Source organism: Vidua chalybeata, chromosome 5 (genome assembly GCF_026979565.1).
Source record: "Vidua chalybeata isolate OUT-0048 chromosome 5, bVidCha1 merged haplotype, whole genome shotgun sequence".
Classification (NCBI taxonomy): Eukaryota; Metazoa; Chordata; class Aves; order Passeriformes; family Viduidae; genus Vidua; species Vidua chalybeata.
Genome location: NC_071534.1, coordinates 69136460 through 69153873, shown reverse-complemented (window position 1 = coordinate 69153873; position 17414 = coordinate 69136460). Strand labels below are relative to the sequence as shown.

General features: G+C 46.1%; 1 protein-coding gene across 6 annotated transcripts in view; it reads left to right on the top strand.

Annotated features, from left to right (window-relative positions):
* The first annotated feature begins 649 nt into the window (after window positions 1-649).
* The window catches only part of LOC128788384 (endonuclease domain-containing 1 protein-like), a 162157-nt gene continuing 145392 nt past the window's right edge, over window positions 650-17414 (top strand). For 3 of the 6 annotated variants that reach the window (XM_053943386.1, XM_053943384.1, XM_053943389.1), the window contains exon 1: window positions 650-1447. The gene's annotated coding sequence lies outside the window, so the exon portion shown is untranslated. The remainder of the gene's footprint in view (window positions 1448-17414) is intronic. The other 3 variants (XM_053943388.1, XM_053943387.1, XM_053943385.1) reach the window with 3 other exon arrangements.

The following is a 17414-nucleotide window of genomic DNA, read 5'->3' as shown; positions in this document are numbered from 1 at the left end:
ACGGGGAATTGTCGGCATCTTCCCTTTTCCTTTCCGCGAGGGCTGGCTGCTTGCTGGTAGCGTTGCAGTGGCCAGCGCACATCCCTAGGAGCGGCTCCTTCCAGCAGCTCGGCACAGAGCCGGCTGTCGGGAGCCGGCGGTGCGACGGGTCGGGACGGTGAAATCGCTTCGCTACCGACTGGCGGAGTTAAACGCGGCGGTAGAGACCACCGCATCGACCCCGCACGGGCAGAACCGCTCGCATCTACTCCTCCTCAGTACGACACAAACAAGGTTTTTTTTTTTTTCCGCCTTATTTCTTTTATTTTTATTTTTCTTTTGGTTGTTTTGGATTTTTTTTTGGTGCTGTTTTTCTGCCTCTTCCAGCACCGGAGACCCGCCGCGGCCGCAGAGGAGCACCGGATCCCGCAGCCTCCGGGAGCGGGGTCCATCCTTCCGCACAGTGCCTGCCCGGCCGATTATTCCCCGGTTATTCCTTTCTGCAAAAAGAGAAGGGGAGGAAAAAAAAAAAAAAAAAACAACAAACCTAAAATCCAAACATCAAACCAACCCCTAATAAATAATAATAGAAGAAGCAAGCGCAGCAATTTGCTTTAAGCAGAGGGTGGTGGGACCAGGGAGCGCAGCCCCCCGGGGAGGGAAGGGAGGTAGCGGACGGAGGGCAAGCGGGCACCGACGGGGCTCGCAGCCCCCCGGGGGTACCGGCGGGTCCGGCGGCGGCGGACGTGAAAGTCCCCTTTAAGTTTCCATAGAGAGGCCTCCGGGTGTCACATGATGGACATGATATAACGAAACAACATCGTGGGGAGGGACGGAGGGAAGCAGTGGGGGAGCCCGGGGAGGCGTCGGGGGAGGTGGCGGTGCCCCCCGACCCGCCCGCCCCGGCTGCACCTGTCTCGGCGCGCCGGGAGCGCGGTGTCCGCCCCGCTGATGGGGCTGCGGGCGGCACCTTCCCCCGGGGAGGAGGAGAAGGAGGAGGAGAAGGAGGCGAGACGGTGGCGGAGGTAAGTTACCGGCGGGACCGGGGCGGGGGGCGCGGGGTGCGGGCGCGGTGTGTGCGCGGAAGGGTTGCGGGGTGCGTGTGTGCGGGGTGTCCGCGCTCTCCCCGCGGAGCGCCGGGCGTGTGCGCGCCCTCCCGCCCTCCATGTCCGCATTCCAGCTCATGTTGCGCAGATAAAATTCAAACTTGAGGTAAACACAAGCGGCGGGGGGGGGGCGGACGGGGAACTGGGGGGGAGGGAGGTTCGCTCCATCCCGGCTCCATCCCGGCTCCTGCCGCCCCCTCCCCGCCGCTCCTCCCGCTCCGCACCCGCGGAGCCCCCGCGCACCTGGGGGAGCGCCGGCATCGCGGTGCTTCCACCGGGGAGGGAGAACCAAGCGTCCCTTTCTCCGCACCCCCGGTAGGAGCCGGCGGGTCGGGGACGGGGGGGGGGACGCAGCGCGGCAGGTGCGCGGGGCGCTGTCGCGACATGGCGGGGTGGGGGGGGGGGGTGTGTGCATCGCGACATGAGGGAAGCAGCCAAGTGACGGCGCGGAGTGGTGGGGGGGGAGAAAGAACGGGGCTGCGCCGCGTTGTTTTCCTCGGTGTTCCTTGGGTATCCCGATTAGAGCGGGAATAACAGCGGTGCCCCCCCCCCCCCCCGCCCCGAGCCCGCTTTTCTCCATACGCATTTCCAAGTGCGTATGGAGAAAACAAGATGCGGAGCGGGGCGGGCCGGGGGGGGGGGGGGGAGGCGGGGAGGGCCGCACTGCCGTTCGCAGCCCCGGTCCGTGACACAGGCGGTGCCGCCGGGGGGATATTTAAGCGCTTAAAGCGGGGCGATGATGGAGGCGGCCGAGGGCGCCCCACAGGTGGGTGCGTGCAGGGAGAGGGGCCGAAGCGCTGCTCGTGTGGGGAGCGCCAGAGCGGTCCCGCACTCCGCCGAGTCGCGGCGGGAGGCGCTGCCGGGGCTGAGAGTGAAGTGGCGTGCGGAGACGAGACCTGGCAGCCGCGGGTTGCTGAGTGGCGCAGCTCCGGGTGCCGCGAGCGCTGCGGGGGTGACGGCGGTGCCGCCATGGCGGGTGTGAGGGAGCGGCGCCCTCAGGGGGGTCCCGCGGCCCCGCCGAGGGCGGGAAAAGCGCGCGCAGCCCCCGCCTGGCGCCTCCTCAGCACTGCACCAAGGCGGCGGGGCGGGGGGGGGGGGCGCGCAGGGCGGGGGGGGGGGGAGGTGGCGGCCACGCCCACCGCGCCCCCCCGCCGGCCAATCGCCGGGGCGGCGCGGCGGGGACACGCCCCCCACCGGCGCGCTCCGCGGCCTCCCGACCAATCGCAGCGCAGCGCGGCCCCCCCGCCTTCGCCCCCCTTCGCCCACCCGCCTGTTTGTTACGGTCGGGGCCACGTGCCGGCGCCTCGGGCCGGTCACGTGGCCCCCGGGGCCGGGGAGTCTGACGGGGACAGCGGGGTCCGGAGCTCTCCTGACATTGGGGGTGTGACGGGGACAGCGGGGTCCGGAGCTCTCCTGCCCTTGGGGGTGTGACGGGGACAGCGGGGTCCGGAGCTCTCCTGCCCTTGGGGGTCTGACGGGGACAGCGGGGTCCGGAGCTCTCCTGCCCTTGGGGGTCTGACGGGGACAGCGGGGTCCGGAGCTCTCCTGACATTGGGGGTGTGACGGGGACAGCGGGGTCCGGAGCTCTCCTGCCCTTGGGGGTCTGACGGGGACCACGGAGATCTGGAGCTCTCCTGCCCTTGTGGGTGTGACGGGGACCACGGGGATCTGGAGCTATCGTGCCTTGGGGGATGGGGGTGTCTGATGGGGACCTGGAGACGTCCTGCCTATGGGATCTGATAGGATGACACTTGGGGGGCCTGGAGCCTTCCTGTCAGGGGGGAGTGTCACTGGGAACAGGGGGGTCTGCAGCTGTCCTGTCCATGGGGTCTGATGGAGAACAGAACTGGCTGCCAGCTTGGGAGGAGCCTGAAGCCCCCCAGCCCAGAGGAGTCTGACTGGACCTGACTCTGGCTCCCTGCCCAGGGAGCCTGAATCCCCCCTGCCCATGCAACGTGGCCAGGACCCTCTTGCCATTGCCCCGAGGCCCTTGCTCACCATGAGCGTCCATTCGGCCCTGGCCCCATTAAACCTTCCCTGAAGGGCCTGTCCCTGGCTGCTGTTCCTGTCATGGCCGAGCCGTGACAGCCTGTCCGTGGCTGGCTCTTGGCCTCCGGAGAGGGAGGTGTTTCTCTTCCGAGGAGAGCTGTTTATGCCCAGTGATTTTTTTTTTCCCTATTTTTTTTTTTTTTTTATTTCTTTCCCCTCCCTCCGTGCTCTCCTGTATAAGCCACAGCAGCAGCTCGGTGACTGCCCAGCCCGGCAGTGTTACGGCACGGCTCCTATGTAGGTGAAGCCGGGGAACGCTGCAAGGATCATGTGGAGCTCTCAGTCTCCTGAGCCTGGAGCTTTGAGCCTATTTTTAGGTGGGTTGGGCAGTGTTCCGTGTGAAGGGCTTGCTCCATGTTTGAATCCGTGGCAAAACGAGGCGTCTTAACCGACGATGCTTTGGTTTTGGGTGGTTGTTCCTGGGAATAGGGTTTACAAAACGCTCTGGAGCACGGGTTGTTAGTAGGTTATGTGGAGAAAGGGGAGTCAGTTTGGAGTTAAGGAACGTGATGCCATTTTAATGCAACTTCTCGGGTGGCAGAGCAAACAGAGTAAGGGGATACTCGGTTCTAGATCAGCAGCTTTCGGCTTTGCAGGCAGTGGACGACTCAGGGTCAGTGGGAAGCCACAGAGGAAAGGACATCGTGTTTTCTGTAGGCTTATGCTCATTATACTGTTTTCTGCACTGCTAAAGATTTTGTGGCCGACAAGCTGGAAAAAAAATACGGAAATCCACTATTCTAGATCCCTGAGATGTTTTGGGTTAGAATAATTGGAGGAGGGGTGGGGAAGAAGCCCTCAACTGTGTTTTGTTGTGTATGTTTCTATTGTAGGGCTTAAAAATGTAAAATTCAGGGTATTTTTAATAGTTACATAACCTTTAGTAACGTGGTGAGTCTCAAGTAGCCTTCAAGAGTTAAATAACAGCAGATCAACGAGACTGGGTTGAGAAGAGGAAGAGAGGGTTTTATAATGATGAGGAGTATACACAGATATTTAAAACTGCTTTGGTGTTGCACTAGAAACAAGTCTTTGCTTAGGAGGAGGAGGTTTTTAATACCCTATAAATACAGAACATGAGAAGGAGGATGGAAAGATGAGGTTTGCAGTTTTATGCTGCTCTAGTCCGGTAAACGGATCAGGAATAGTTTATGATATTTCCCATTCTTCAGCTTCTCTTCCATCTTGACTTTTTCAGTACAATTTTTTTCAATCTGAAATTATGACAACTTCCAGATATTGACCACTGTGGGTGAGGAAGGAAATCTGGCCTTAAAATAACAAGAAATTACAGAAAGGAGTGAGGGGCACTGTGGTGGTGAAAGAACTGGGGTGGTGACACAAGTCCTGAGAGAGAGCTGGTGCTTTGTGTTGGTTACAGGAGTAATTCGACACGGTGTTACCTACAGAAAGATGTTTATTCAGCCGAGGTGGTTCGTGCTGCCATATCAATGTTATCTTTGTATTTTTTTTGGCGGGGGGGAAGGGGGGAAAGAGCCCTGCCTTAATAGAGGAAATTGCTGGGGAGCAGTTGACGTGCTGGAGATGTGAGGATACCTGGAGGTGTGCAGTGTGCCAGCACCTTGGAATTAGGAGTGTACAATGAAGTGCTGGCGTGGAATTGATGCACCAGGAAATTGCTTTCTCTGTTTTTGTTGGTGAGATGCAGTTAATGTAAAACGAGCCCTTTGGATCTCCTATCCCATTTCTCCTTAATATAACTAAGATCATTTATCTTCTCAGGCATGTGAGAAGGGGAAAAAAAAATACTTTTGTTTTGTAATTTGGTTCACCTTCTCTTCATTTGCTGTCAGCTCATGACAAGGCACAATGTGTGCTGCACACTGTGTTCCACTGAGCTGTTTTGGTGATAAATACAACGTATATGAAAAAAAGGGCTATGAAAAATAGGTATTGTGCCAGTTCTCTCCACTTTTTATAGAAACAATCCCCATTTTTCTTTAAGTACACAAAAAGTGTCATATTAGGGTCTTATGCCTTATCAGTTTCTGTGGCAAAAAGGTTGATGTTTTGGTCTTCGTAAGTACTCAAAATGCAACTGAAAAGGAAATATTTAAATTAGTGTTTGTATTGGTTTTGCAGTAGGAAGTAGTAAAACATTTTGTCAGTTTTAATAAAAAGGGAAATTGTGAACTTAAAAATGTGATTGTTTATGCTGTATGAGTCTGTTATATTGTTAAAATTAAGAGGATTTCTTTAATCCCAGCTAGATTCTAATTGCTGTAATCATGTGTTTACTATATTTCTTTTGTATTTATAAATAAAAACACAGAATCACAGAATGTTTCTTTGACCTCGTGTATAGCATGACTGGCTGTAGTTCATGCCATATTTGCACAATGTTTTTCCATAAACATCTTGCTCCTGGAATTATTAGCAGCACCAGAATAAGAGCTTGAAAATACTGTCACATAAAGGGTTAGTGCACTTGCAAACAAGAATGCTGAAATTCAAAGTTAAAAAAAAAAACAAAACCTCTCCCCAGCAATTCTTTCAAGTCAGTTTGATGATAATTTTGGATCCCGACTCGTGGTTTTCTAAATGGCTGGAGATGGAATTAATGGGGTTGCAACTCTTTGTCATGAATTTCGGCATAAACAATATTTTTCTTTCGGCTTTGGATTTCATGCAAATGCAGGAAAAATCCCCTGTCCTTTTCCAGTCCCTCAGGATGCTGCACCCCAGCCAGCAGACGTAGTGTTGTTGTCTAACAGCGAGGCTGGAAATGGGAGTTGTTTGTGCTGAGTTTTACCCTTACCAAGGTCAGAGATTTCATCCTTCCGTAGATTCCTGATCTGGGAGTTTAACACTTGCAGTGGGTCCTGATTTAGGAATTTTCATGAACTTCTTTGAGCTCTGGAAGGAATTTAAATGTCCCTGTGTTGTGCTTCTTCCCAAACGTAAGTTTGGAAATTCCTGAGATAGTGACGTCTGTATGGCAGAAATATTCATGATGGTAATAAAGCAGTCAAGCTGAAAATCCAGGTTTCTTACATAAAAGTGATTTAATTGGCAGGACAAACAAAGGCAATAATTGTAATAATATTCCTCTTTTAAATAATTTTGGTCAATATGGGCATTGAAGTTTTCTTTTGACAGTGGTTTGTGACTTGTGGGAAGTAGTTTGGATGAAGAGAGATGGTCCTACTCTGTCTCTCAGTGGGTTGAATTTCAATGTGCTGTTACCTGAGAATTAGTTTTTCATAATTAAGAAGTATTAGCCCATGATAAGTGTTTTTTTCCCCTCCAATTCTTTCTGTGATAGAAATTTCTTACTAAAATATAAGCAAAGGAAATTGAGAAACAAATGGTTGAGGGGGCATTTATAATACCAGTTGTAAGCCCTGATTTTACAAACACTCCTCTGAATCTGTCTTGTGTGAGGAGCAGGTCCTATTAGGGAACGTAAATTGTGCAATTGCGTAGAAAATCAGCAGAGTTGGTAAATTCTGAAGCAGTCATCCTGCTTTTTGTGTCCTATATTTCAAATCCTTGCTCTCTTGCAGCCAAGCCCGTGGTGTGCTTACATGTGCAGAGTGCTGAGCAGTAGTCTCATCTAAATAAAAAACTTGAGACGTCAGCCTGCCAGTAATAGTGATGTGATATCATTATTTATTTTCATTTACTTTATTTTATTTTTCATTTCTATCATCTCTCCAGTTATCAGAAGCAGCAATTAGTTGTCTGGGGTGGGGGGGGGGAATGTGAGGTGAACAGGATGGGGGAGAGGGAAATCTGGTAAACATAATCTGGTGTTACAAAATTCAGCTATTTCTGCCCCAATTTACCTGTGAGCTACATCAAGATGTACCAATTTCAGTGCACAGCCTGAAGTAATCCTTATTTTTTGTAATGGTTATTAGCTTGGGCTGAAAATGACACAGAACTTCTTCTGGTACAGGTGGAGCAAGTTTGGATCTCTCTGGAAAATATACCTTGAATTCAGCCTAATTCTTCTTCATCTTTGTTGTCATTGGGTATATTTCTTGGTAGCTTTCAGATTTTCAGAGAAGCAAGATGATTTTTGTGTTTATTTAATAGCATTGTGTGTGGAATTCCCCTAAAATGTGCTGTTTTGAATAATGCCTGCATTATGCTCGGCTTGCTGAATTTTAACACAACTGTAGCAGCTTCTGCAAAAATAGAGTTGTAAAATGAAGGCAGGTACTGGCCTTGAATAAATTTCCAGTGTGCTGAGGAAACAAGGGAAAATCAAACCGAGGTTCAGAAAGAAAACAAGCGTTTGCCTGGGTTTTATGCTGATGATTATTTACATCAGCGCAGGAAGGTGTTTGCCGGTGATCAGGTGCTGGTGAGACGTGTCTGAAGCAGGAGGGATCCTTGTGCTTGGATTTCTGGAACTTGGGAGATTTCTTGCTACGCAGTAGCTCATGTGAGCAGCTGTCAGGTCTCCTGGGAGGGAGACGAAGCCTCCAGCCACCGTATTTACTTCCAGCAGGAGGAGGAAAAGGACATTTCTGGCTATTATCTGGATGTGTTTTGTAAACTGAAAGCTCTGTTAATGCTCCCGAGCAGGGTGTAGTTGCTGTATCATTCTGCAGTGTCGTTCTCCACCCCCTTTTTTTTTTTTTAAATTTTAGCATAACTTCAGTGTTCGTCTGTCAACATCTTCTGGGTATTGACGGCTCATCTGTAGCTCTTGGGAGATCCTTACATCCTAATTTCCCTGGCTTCGTGGCAGTGCTCCAGGACCCTGGAGCGGTCGGGATTACGTTTATCCCACTGATAGAGGGCAGGATTCCAAATGTGGGAAGCAGCAGGTATATTTTTTCGCTCCGCAGAGCGCAAGCACAGGAAATGGGTCTGGAGGAGAAGCCTCGGCGGAGCGGCAGCGCTGGAGCGGCGCGGCGTGCGGAGCTGCGTGTGCTCCGAGGCAGATGTCGCTTCCATGGAATACTCCGCTCCTTCCCAGGCGATTTTTTTCCAGCGTTGCCCTCTGCCGGAGGAGACCCGCAGCGCCAGGGATTGCTGTGTGGGCTCCCTGGATGGAGTCCTTCCTCGGCAGCTCCAGTTCCGAGAGCCCACCTTCCTGCTGGAGCTGCAGCGGGAGCCCCTGTTCCAGGCAGAGCGTCTGAGTCCCGCTCTTCCCTCCTCGTCTCTGTCCCTGGGATCTGTTCAGGGAAGCCGGCGGTTGTTTGGATAAACTGAAAGCCAAACACTGGATCCAGCGTTATGGGATCAGCTGCTTCTCCAAAGGTTGTTGTCCTGGAACCACAACTAATTCTGGCAGGGGGTTGTGCACCTTTCCCATAAAACAGCTTTAATCTTTGGATTGTTAGCCCTATCTGTCTTTGGTGATCTAAATCAGATATTGATCTAAAAAATCAGTATTTTAATGTAAATACACTTAAATTTGTTTTAAATTTGTTTGGTGTTGACACTATATGAAACAATAATAGGGTTGGAGCAATTAAATGTACAAAGTTTCACTAACACTGCCTGTATCTGCTGTTCTGATCAGCCTGTACTATAGCACAACTATATGTTGTGGGTTTTCTTTGTTTTGGTTTGGTTTTTTTTTTTTTTTTTTTTTTTTTTTTTTTTTTTTTCCCTTTAGGTTTTTTGTTGTTGTTATTTGTATGGGGTTTTGTTTTGGTTTTTTTTTTCTTGTTTTTTTTTTTTGTGGTTTGTTTCATTTGGTTTATTTTTATTTATTAATAATAATAAGATAATTATTATTGGGGTTTTTTTGGGGGGGTGAAATTTTATTTTCCTTTGTGTTTTTGTGACTTAGGAAAAGGCCTTCTTACTGGTTTTCAAGAAACTGCAGGTTTCATGTATTGCTGGGCAGAGCTCAGCTGTACTATTTTGGTGGGATTTGAGTGGAGACCTCTGTTCTCCCAGTCCTTGTTAATGGAAGTGCTGACATTCACGGGCAAGTCCTTGCTGAATATTGGAGACAAAAAAGGCAGAGATGGTGACTGTGGAGAAGTAACCAGGAATTGTGAGCTGAAATGCTATTTATTGAATAAAACCGAATTCCTCAAAAGCAGTATTACTTCAGCAGTGAATGAGTCATATCTATAAGCAGCAATAATTTGTACTGGAGCCCAAAATTGTGTAATACAGAGGGGGGAAAATGCTGGTAGGGACGTTTGATAAGTTAACCCAGGCCTCCAGCATTGTGATGGGAGAGCAGCATCTGTCAGAGCACTCTTTCAATTACAGAAGCATGGAAAATAGATCCTCATTGTGCAGCCTGGATGGCAGGATCCAGCCCTTCACTGCTGCAAGCAGATGTGCAGTATGATTCCTGCAGCAGATTTCAGGCTCCAAATTGGAGCTCTCATTGCTCCATTTTTCAGCTTTTTTGTGCCCTTCCCCCTTTCCAGGATATAGTGCAATCACTGGTTGTTTAAAGACCACTGGTTTCAAAAACAAGCCCTTGTAGCCTTTTCCTGTGAAGCAAATTTTGTGTTCCTGTGGGTACAGTTACTCTGAGAAGGTTTATGGAAGATTATTCTCCTGGTTGCCTGGATTAGGTAAATACTATAAACATAATTTGTCATGTCTAATGTTCTCCTGGTCAAGTTCTCTGTAGGATATATCTGGTTGTATTTATCAGTTTTGTTGATGTTCTCTTTTGCAATTACAAAGTACTCCTATATCATGAACAGGTTTAATTCTGTTCCAGATGCTGTGGGCTGATAAAGTGCTAATGGGTCTTCTGGCAGTTTCTTGTGAGATCAGTTTCCATGAAAAAATTGTATTTACCCAAAGTAAAGTCTGCTTTGGAGCACAGGTTTGTGATGTGCGTACAATTCCTGGTAGACAAGGATTGTAATTTTTTTTTTTTTTTAAATTCTGCTACTTTAGAAAAATCTCCCCGACTAGATGAAAACTGTAAGAGACTCTGAGACTTTCAAATGCAGTCTCTTTGGTACCTGTGTCAGCATTAATTATTGTATATCTCTGATGTTACGTATAAAGTGACACCTCTTGTGGCCTGCAACATTTTTCCTGGGCAAACTATGCTTGGCTTATTTAGTTTTCATATTTGATACATAAATCTTTGTAAAGATCTTAAACAATGTTGTTCAGCTGTTCATTGTTCTTTCTGGTAGCATGGACAGATATGCATCATGTTTTTGAAAGAGATTGCAGTGATTCTTTCCCAGTTCACGACTTTTTCCTTGAAATGTTCCTTCATGGTTGTGCCTGCAGTCAGTGTCCATCCTAGGTCTTGTTTTCAGGCTGCTGCTGCCTTGCAGGAAACAAAAGTGAGGTGACTAAGTCTGTCCTTTCCCTGCAAGTGGCATTCATGATTTGTCTGTTTTCTTCAGTTGTTTTTTTGGTTTTCCTGCAGCAAAAGGAGACTTTGCCTCATTCCTGAGTGCTGGGTTATCTTCGTGGTTTGTTGATTCTGGATATGCAAAGAAAGAATCTGCAAGAGCAGAAATTCCAGCAGGGAAGGACAGCAGTAGGGAGGTTCTCTCTTCATCCAGTTGCAGTCAGACTCCTAAGATCAGCTTTCCATCCTGATGTGTGTTTTGTTCCCTTCTGCCCATCACTGCCAGGCATGCAAAGCACAGGGATGGGCAAAATCCATCCTAGGCTCTCAGCACTGCTTAAAGCAATGTTCCCATGGATTGCAGCAGTGTGGTTCATAACTTAGAGGTTTCTGGAGTTAGGAATGGGATTGTGGAGTCCTAAAATGGTTTTGGTCAGAAGGGACTTTAAGGGTCATTCAGTGCCACCCCCTGCCATGGTCAGGGACACCTTCCACTATCCCAGGTTGCTCCAAGCCCCATCCAGCCTGGCCTTGGACACTTCCAGGGATCCAGGGGCCACCACAGCTTCCCTGAGCAGCCTGTGCCAGGGCCTTACCACCCTCACAGGGAAGAATTTCTTCCTATGAAATAATCCTTCCATTTTTTTTCTCTAGACCAGAGCCTGTAAGTAGGTGATTTCCCATCCTATGGTTCTGTTTTCCTGGCATCTCCACTGTGTGTGCTAGATGGATGAAGCATACTTGATTTTAAGAATGATTTTCGAGCAGCCTTTCTTGCATAACTGACTACAGAATGAATTTCCCTGCTAGCATTTAGTTTAAAATGGATGAAGATTATAAATACATGTTTTTTCAGCTAATCTTACTCAGCTGACCCCTCTACTTCTACATTCTGTGTCTCTCAAGGGTTTTGTTAAATAATATTTATATTAATAGTACCATCTACTGCTGAATCCCTCCTGTGGTTTATAAGAGCATATTTAAGTATTACATTATGTTAACCATCTTCACTGGTAGCTCAGAATTCAAGCTGTTTGTATTTGCTGTTCTGCTGCTAAGTCCCTCATCTCCTGTGAGTGTTGTAAATAAGATTTGGACCTGCAGAGGAGGAGGCCTGGGCAGCAGGGGCTGGGATTCTCCAGCCCTGCAGGGAAAGGGGATGTCCAGAGATGCATCCACAGCCACCTTTGCTCCTGGGGAATTCGGGGTGTGGGGGTCAGTGTCACCAGCACTGAGGGCACAGCAGAGGAGGTGGGGAGGGGATTCTCTGTGAGAATCTGTGATGTCTGTGAGCATCAGTTCTGAAAGTGCAGAAACACAGAAACCCCAGCTGGGTAAGATTTAAAAGTCAGGGACTGTGAGGAAGAGACAAGTGGCTAACATAGGGAGACCAGAGCAGAATCATAAAATAATTCAGGTTGTAAAAGACCTTTAAGATTGAGTCCAGCCATTAACCCAGTGCTGCCAAATCCAGAGCTTAATATAAAAAGTCAAACAAAACTGCTTCGTCTGTACACAAAAATCAAATTTGAAGAGTTCATTGAACTTCTCTATATTATATCTGCTTATTACTAATTCATGTTCCTGGTACATAGTATTAGGCATTTTTGCTAACTTTAGGAGCTTATCAATTGACTTTTATAAAGTCTGTGTTATATTATTATATAATTATAATATTATATTACCTACCTCTTGGTGGGGAAGATAGCTGTGCATCCATCTGGGAAGATGACATCTCGTGCTCAGCTCCAAGACAAGGCAGCACTTCTGAGGCTCCCACCTTTGCTGTCTCATCTTCCTACATGTTGGATTTGTACTGGGATCTTCCATATCCCTTCCAGCTGGCTGTGCTTCCTGCTGATTAGCTTATTGCTCTTCCTAATGAGTGCTGGTGTTCAGCCTGGTTGTGTAAACACAGAAGGGTTCTTTTATTGAAAGAAACTTGGAATTGATGGAGGAATTAACTTCAGGGATGTCAAATGCCTGGAGCTGTAGTGCAGAAGTTAGTGCAGGAATAATGCATGGATCTTAAATTTAGATTTCATGGAAAGATAATCTTTGTGTTACCACTAAATTAATGTGTTGGCCCGGGATAATGCTGGCTTTTGAAGAGCTTATCTTAAAATGTTTAAAAATCTGTTCTTGTGTTTTACCATAAACTGATGTGGTCCAGCAGTCATCTGGCTCACATACTGGAAATACTTTGTTTTTCTTTTAGCATGACTCATTACCATGCATTTGTAACTATGGTTCTTTTCTCTTAAAGGATTTATTCTGCCCTTTAATTATCATGTTTTGGGGCATTCAGGTTTGACTTACTACTAATGTAGAAATTCCTCCAGGGACTGCTAGCTTCCAAATAAATGTTATAGGCTGCTTGCCCGTAAAATTAGCAGTCCTTATTACTTCTCCGTTAGTCTAAATTAGATTTTCAGCGAGGTTTATGTTGCCCTAGTGCATGTGTGAATCTTACAACTTATTTAAGGTGTCAAAACTGTTGCTTTTGATATGTTTGGGGGAATTCAGCTTGCTCAGTAGCAGTGGTGTATGTTTGTAGTGATGAAATAACAAGTGAACTATTGTGGCAGGTGTTATTACTGATTTGGACTTGAAAAAACATGAAGCAGCATTGTCCATGTATTCCCGCTCTCAGTAAGGTATTCCATTAATAGCTAGTGACCATTTCCCTTCCTCTGTGTATTACTAGGTATGTTCTTCTGGTTTCTCTTAAGACTTTTTTTTTTTTTTGCAGTCAGAGAATCAGAATATCTCTTTTTGTTTGCTTTCTGAAGGATGATCTCGTAGTTCCTGTTCATTTTTTTTTATTGCTGAAGGGGTTATTTTAAATAACAGAACTTTTGATTGGTTCAGTTTTGTTCATTATTTCTTCAGGATTGGATAATTCTCTTTCCTTAGCTTGGTTTCCTGTCTAAGATACTTACTGCTGATTGTGTTGGTGATGTTCCTGCAGAATTAATGCTAACTGCTAGTAAGAATATTGAACTGGAAACGGTTTCCTAGGATTCTAAGTCTTGTCACTTGATATAGGAAGCCTGATGTTGTATAATTGCTGTATAATTTGTACTTTAAAATAATCAAACTCCATCTTAAGGACAGTTTTTTTTACTTCCATTATTGGAATTAGAAGAAAGATTCCAATTTTCAGAGCATCCAGGATCTTAAAAGTCATCAAATTGCCAGCCTAACATTTTGAAGAGCCATTTAATGCTCACTTTTTAATGATAATTGCAGAGTTCGCCTTAAGCCTCTTTGCTTGTATTTATGACTCTAATGCTTTTATGACCAGGAACTATATCAGTTACTACCTCTTCAGTCAGGTAAGCAAACAAAGCCTCTAGTCTACATTCAGTATTGAATTTTCCATTCTCCTGACTGCCCCAAACTGTGCCTGCTCTGCATTCTTGGCTCAGCTCAGTGCTGGCGTTGCACCTTGGTTTGCCTGCAGCCAGAACAGTTAAACCAGCATGGGACACAGTGTCTCTCCCTGAGGATCTCTCTATTCCTCCAGAACGTCTGTGGTGAGTTCAGCTTGCTGTGCTGGGCTCTGACGTGCAGTTGGACTCGTTCATCAGAGCACAAACACGATTTAAGGAACTGTTCTTAATCGTGTTGCTGTTGTTTGCTGCAGCTGAGGCTGCACGGAACGAGTGCTCGGCTCGCCCTCCATTTCCTGCCTCACAAACCTCATGGTCCTGCCTTTCATTTTGGAGCTGGGGCTCCTGTGTTGCTTCCCAGTGTGGAGGCTGCAGGTGCTGCTTTCCTCTCTGCCCTCAGCTGATTCCTGCTTTGAATACTTGAACAAACCATGGATGGAGCAGAGGATGGCAGAGCAGGAGCTTGTCCAGGCCGGGATTCATCAGTTCTGGGAGGCAGCAAGAACCAGCAACCACTGTCCTGTGACTGCTGACACTGATCTTGGCTGAGAAATCAGCATTTCGGGTCTAAAGCTATGACTAGTGGTCAGACAATGTCCTTTTTACTTTTTTTTTTTTATTTATTTTTGTCCTCCTAAACTTGCAGTGAAATGGGCCAGGTAAATCTGCCAAGCACAGAACTTGCATTTATTTGCAAGGCAGAACTTAACCATCTGCTGCCATTCCTGCTACCTAAAACCACCTTTCTTTCCATGCTCCAGTGTGAATCCAGTTCCCTTAAGCAGGGCACGCACAGTAATTAGGTGAATTTTCCAGGCAGCCATAAATTGGGGTCACGGTTGCTTTATTTAGCAGGTGTGTCACTCTGATGATCCATGGTCACGTAGTAATGGGCTAGGATTTTTCCTCCTTCAGAGTTTCCAAATTAAGGAGCTGTTCACCTGGTGGGAATATATATTTTACCCAGGTATATGACTGCACATCTGCTGCTGTTGAAATTCATCCCACTTCTATTATTTAAGTCTATTTTTTAAGTTCTTTTTGTAAGTTCTCCTGGTTCTCCTTTCCTAACTCAGTTTTATCAAAAGCCATAAACAAAAGCCAGGATTACTAGTGGGGGGAAAAAACTCCAAAACTTACCCCAACCTGGCAAATTTATAATTCTCAGCATCTACAAGTGTCCACCAACCAAGACCACGACTAGTTACATGTGAAGAACTTACTGCAGCCCATGTGTTGAAAGAACCTTTTTTTTTGCATGTTCTCTTTTAGCAAGACTTAAAATATGCCCCAGGATATATGGGTGGATTTAAAAAGCGGATTGTGAGGTCTTCTTGGGAGTGTTGCAGCTCACTGGGAAATACCCTGCTCAGTGAGGTAAACCAGACAGAGATGTTGCAGATTTGTGAATGGAGAAATGTGGGATGTTCTTCCAATCAGTGATAGAAGTGCTCATAAGAGAATGGTTATATTTTTGTGTGATTTGGGTAGAAATAATGAAGGCTTCAAATACTTGGCTAAGTTCATGGAAGAAGAAACAACATAAAGAATGGAGAAAGGATTAAACCTGCTTTAAAAGATGAGAAGATAAATAGGACCTGAAAGCCACTCATTTCAAACAATGATAAATAAATACTAAATAGTCTTCAGTCAATTCAGATCAGAAAATGAATGAGGAAGCACAGCTTTCATTGCAGGTAATGTCATTTAACAGTTGCTTCCATCCTCTGTAAGGATGAGGAAAGGCAGGGTAATTCATTAATGGACATAATGGTTTAGAAGGTGGCTAAGAGGTAGGGACAGATAGTTTTGGAAGGGAAGGAAAAGGGTGGGTTGGTAGAAAATACATGGATTTTTGGTGGTTGGCATGTCTGTGAGGGGTCATATCATCTGCCTGGTGGGGCTTGGCACAGTGGAGTTAATATTCAAAATGTAAGAAAATTGTTGGAAGGTTGTGATATTACAGATATTTGTGTTTCACTGCTTGGATATGGCACGAGTGTTGCATTGATCTGTATTTTTAGACCTGTAAAAACCTGATTCCTTTGATCTGCAGTTTTCATTGTTGGTTGGCGTTGAGTGAACAGTGGACATGCTAAAAGAAAGAGGCAGTGAGAAAATACTGCTCTTTTTCATGTTGTAATTGTGTGGTGTTTACATGAAGCTGTGAGGTCACTGGCTTCCTGTACGAGCTGCTTCCTGAAAACCCTCTACATGGTACATCTATAAATGTACTTCTTAGAAAAACTCAGCTGATTTTTGTTTTTCCTTCTCGTGCTGCTGCCTGACCACCTGGCTTTTGTTTCTACTCCAGAGTTTGTACAGCAGTGCAGGATAGTGATCCCTTGGAATGGAGGGTGATGCTGCAGGAGGCACAGGATGTGCTGGAGAAGGTACCACAGAGAAATTGGGCTCACAAAACCCCAAGCAGGCAGTGGGAGCATGGAAACAAACACGCAGTCTGACACGTAGAAAATATTGATAGTCTCAGGCTTTAGCAAACTGTGAGTCATACATTGACAGGTGATGCAGTCAGGTTTGAAATAACAAGGTAAAACCAGCATCAGCAAAATTCCTCCATGTTCCTATTTTCCTGTTGGGTTTCAAGTACATAAAAAACAATTAGTTACTTGCAAAGCCTGTTGAAATTAAATAATTTTATTTTTTTAATGCAAAGTTCTCATGCTGTAGGTGGCTTCTAAACTTGTATGTTTGGGAATCATGGCATCATTAGGCTTGGAAAAGCCCTCTAAGATCATGAAACACGTTCCCTCAGCACTGGAGAAAAGCACGTTCCCAAATGCCACATCTTCATGTCCTTGAAATCCCTGCATGGATGGGGACTCTAACACTGCCCTGGGTAGCCTGTTGTAATCCTCAACAACCCTTTTGGTGAAGAAATTTTCCATAATATCCAACCTAAACCTCCCCTGGTGGAACTTGCAGCAGTTTCTTTGTGTCCTGTCTCTTGTTGCTCAGGAGATGGAAGTAGCCATCAAATTTCTGTAAGACATGAAGGATTTGGCAATAATAAAAAAAAACCCCAAGCACATGTATATGTGTGTGTGATAAGGGAAACAGGCAGCCAAGCTTTATTACTCATCACATAGAACACAGTTTTGGATTGTATGACATTTATAATGTAAAAGAGATGATTCCAACCAAAATGCGTTCTTTGAAGTGAAATATGGTCCTCATAGAGCAATATAAATGAACTAAACTGTAGCAGGTCAGCATGTGTGGGAACCAGGAAAGATGAAAGGCATGTCTCAAGGAAGAATTAGAATTCTGAAGTAGTTTGAACAGAGTTACGTCTGTGTTGTTAAATTTTTTAACCAGATTAGATTAACTGAAATATTTCAAATGTGTATGTATTTTTTAAAAATAACAGTATAATCCTGAAATGCCTGGATGAAATATTTGAGTTTAATATTTTTTCTATTTTGTGGGGATTTTTTTCTTCATATTTATTATCTAAAATACTACTTAAGGCTAATACCTAACCTAGCAGAGTAAAGACTAGATGGAACGCCTTTAAAGGAGTGCTTTTATTTATAAATTATCTAAGTGTTGCACTATATGAAAATGCAGACATTCTGCTGTGAAAATGAG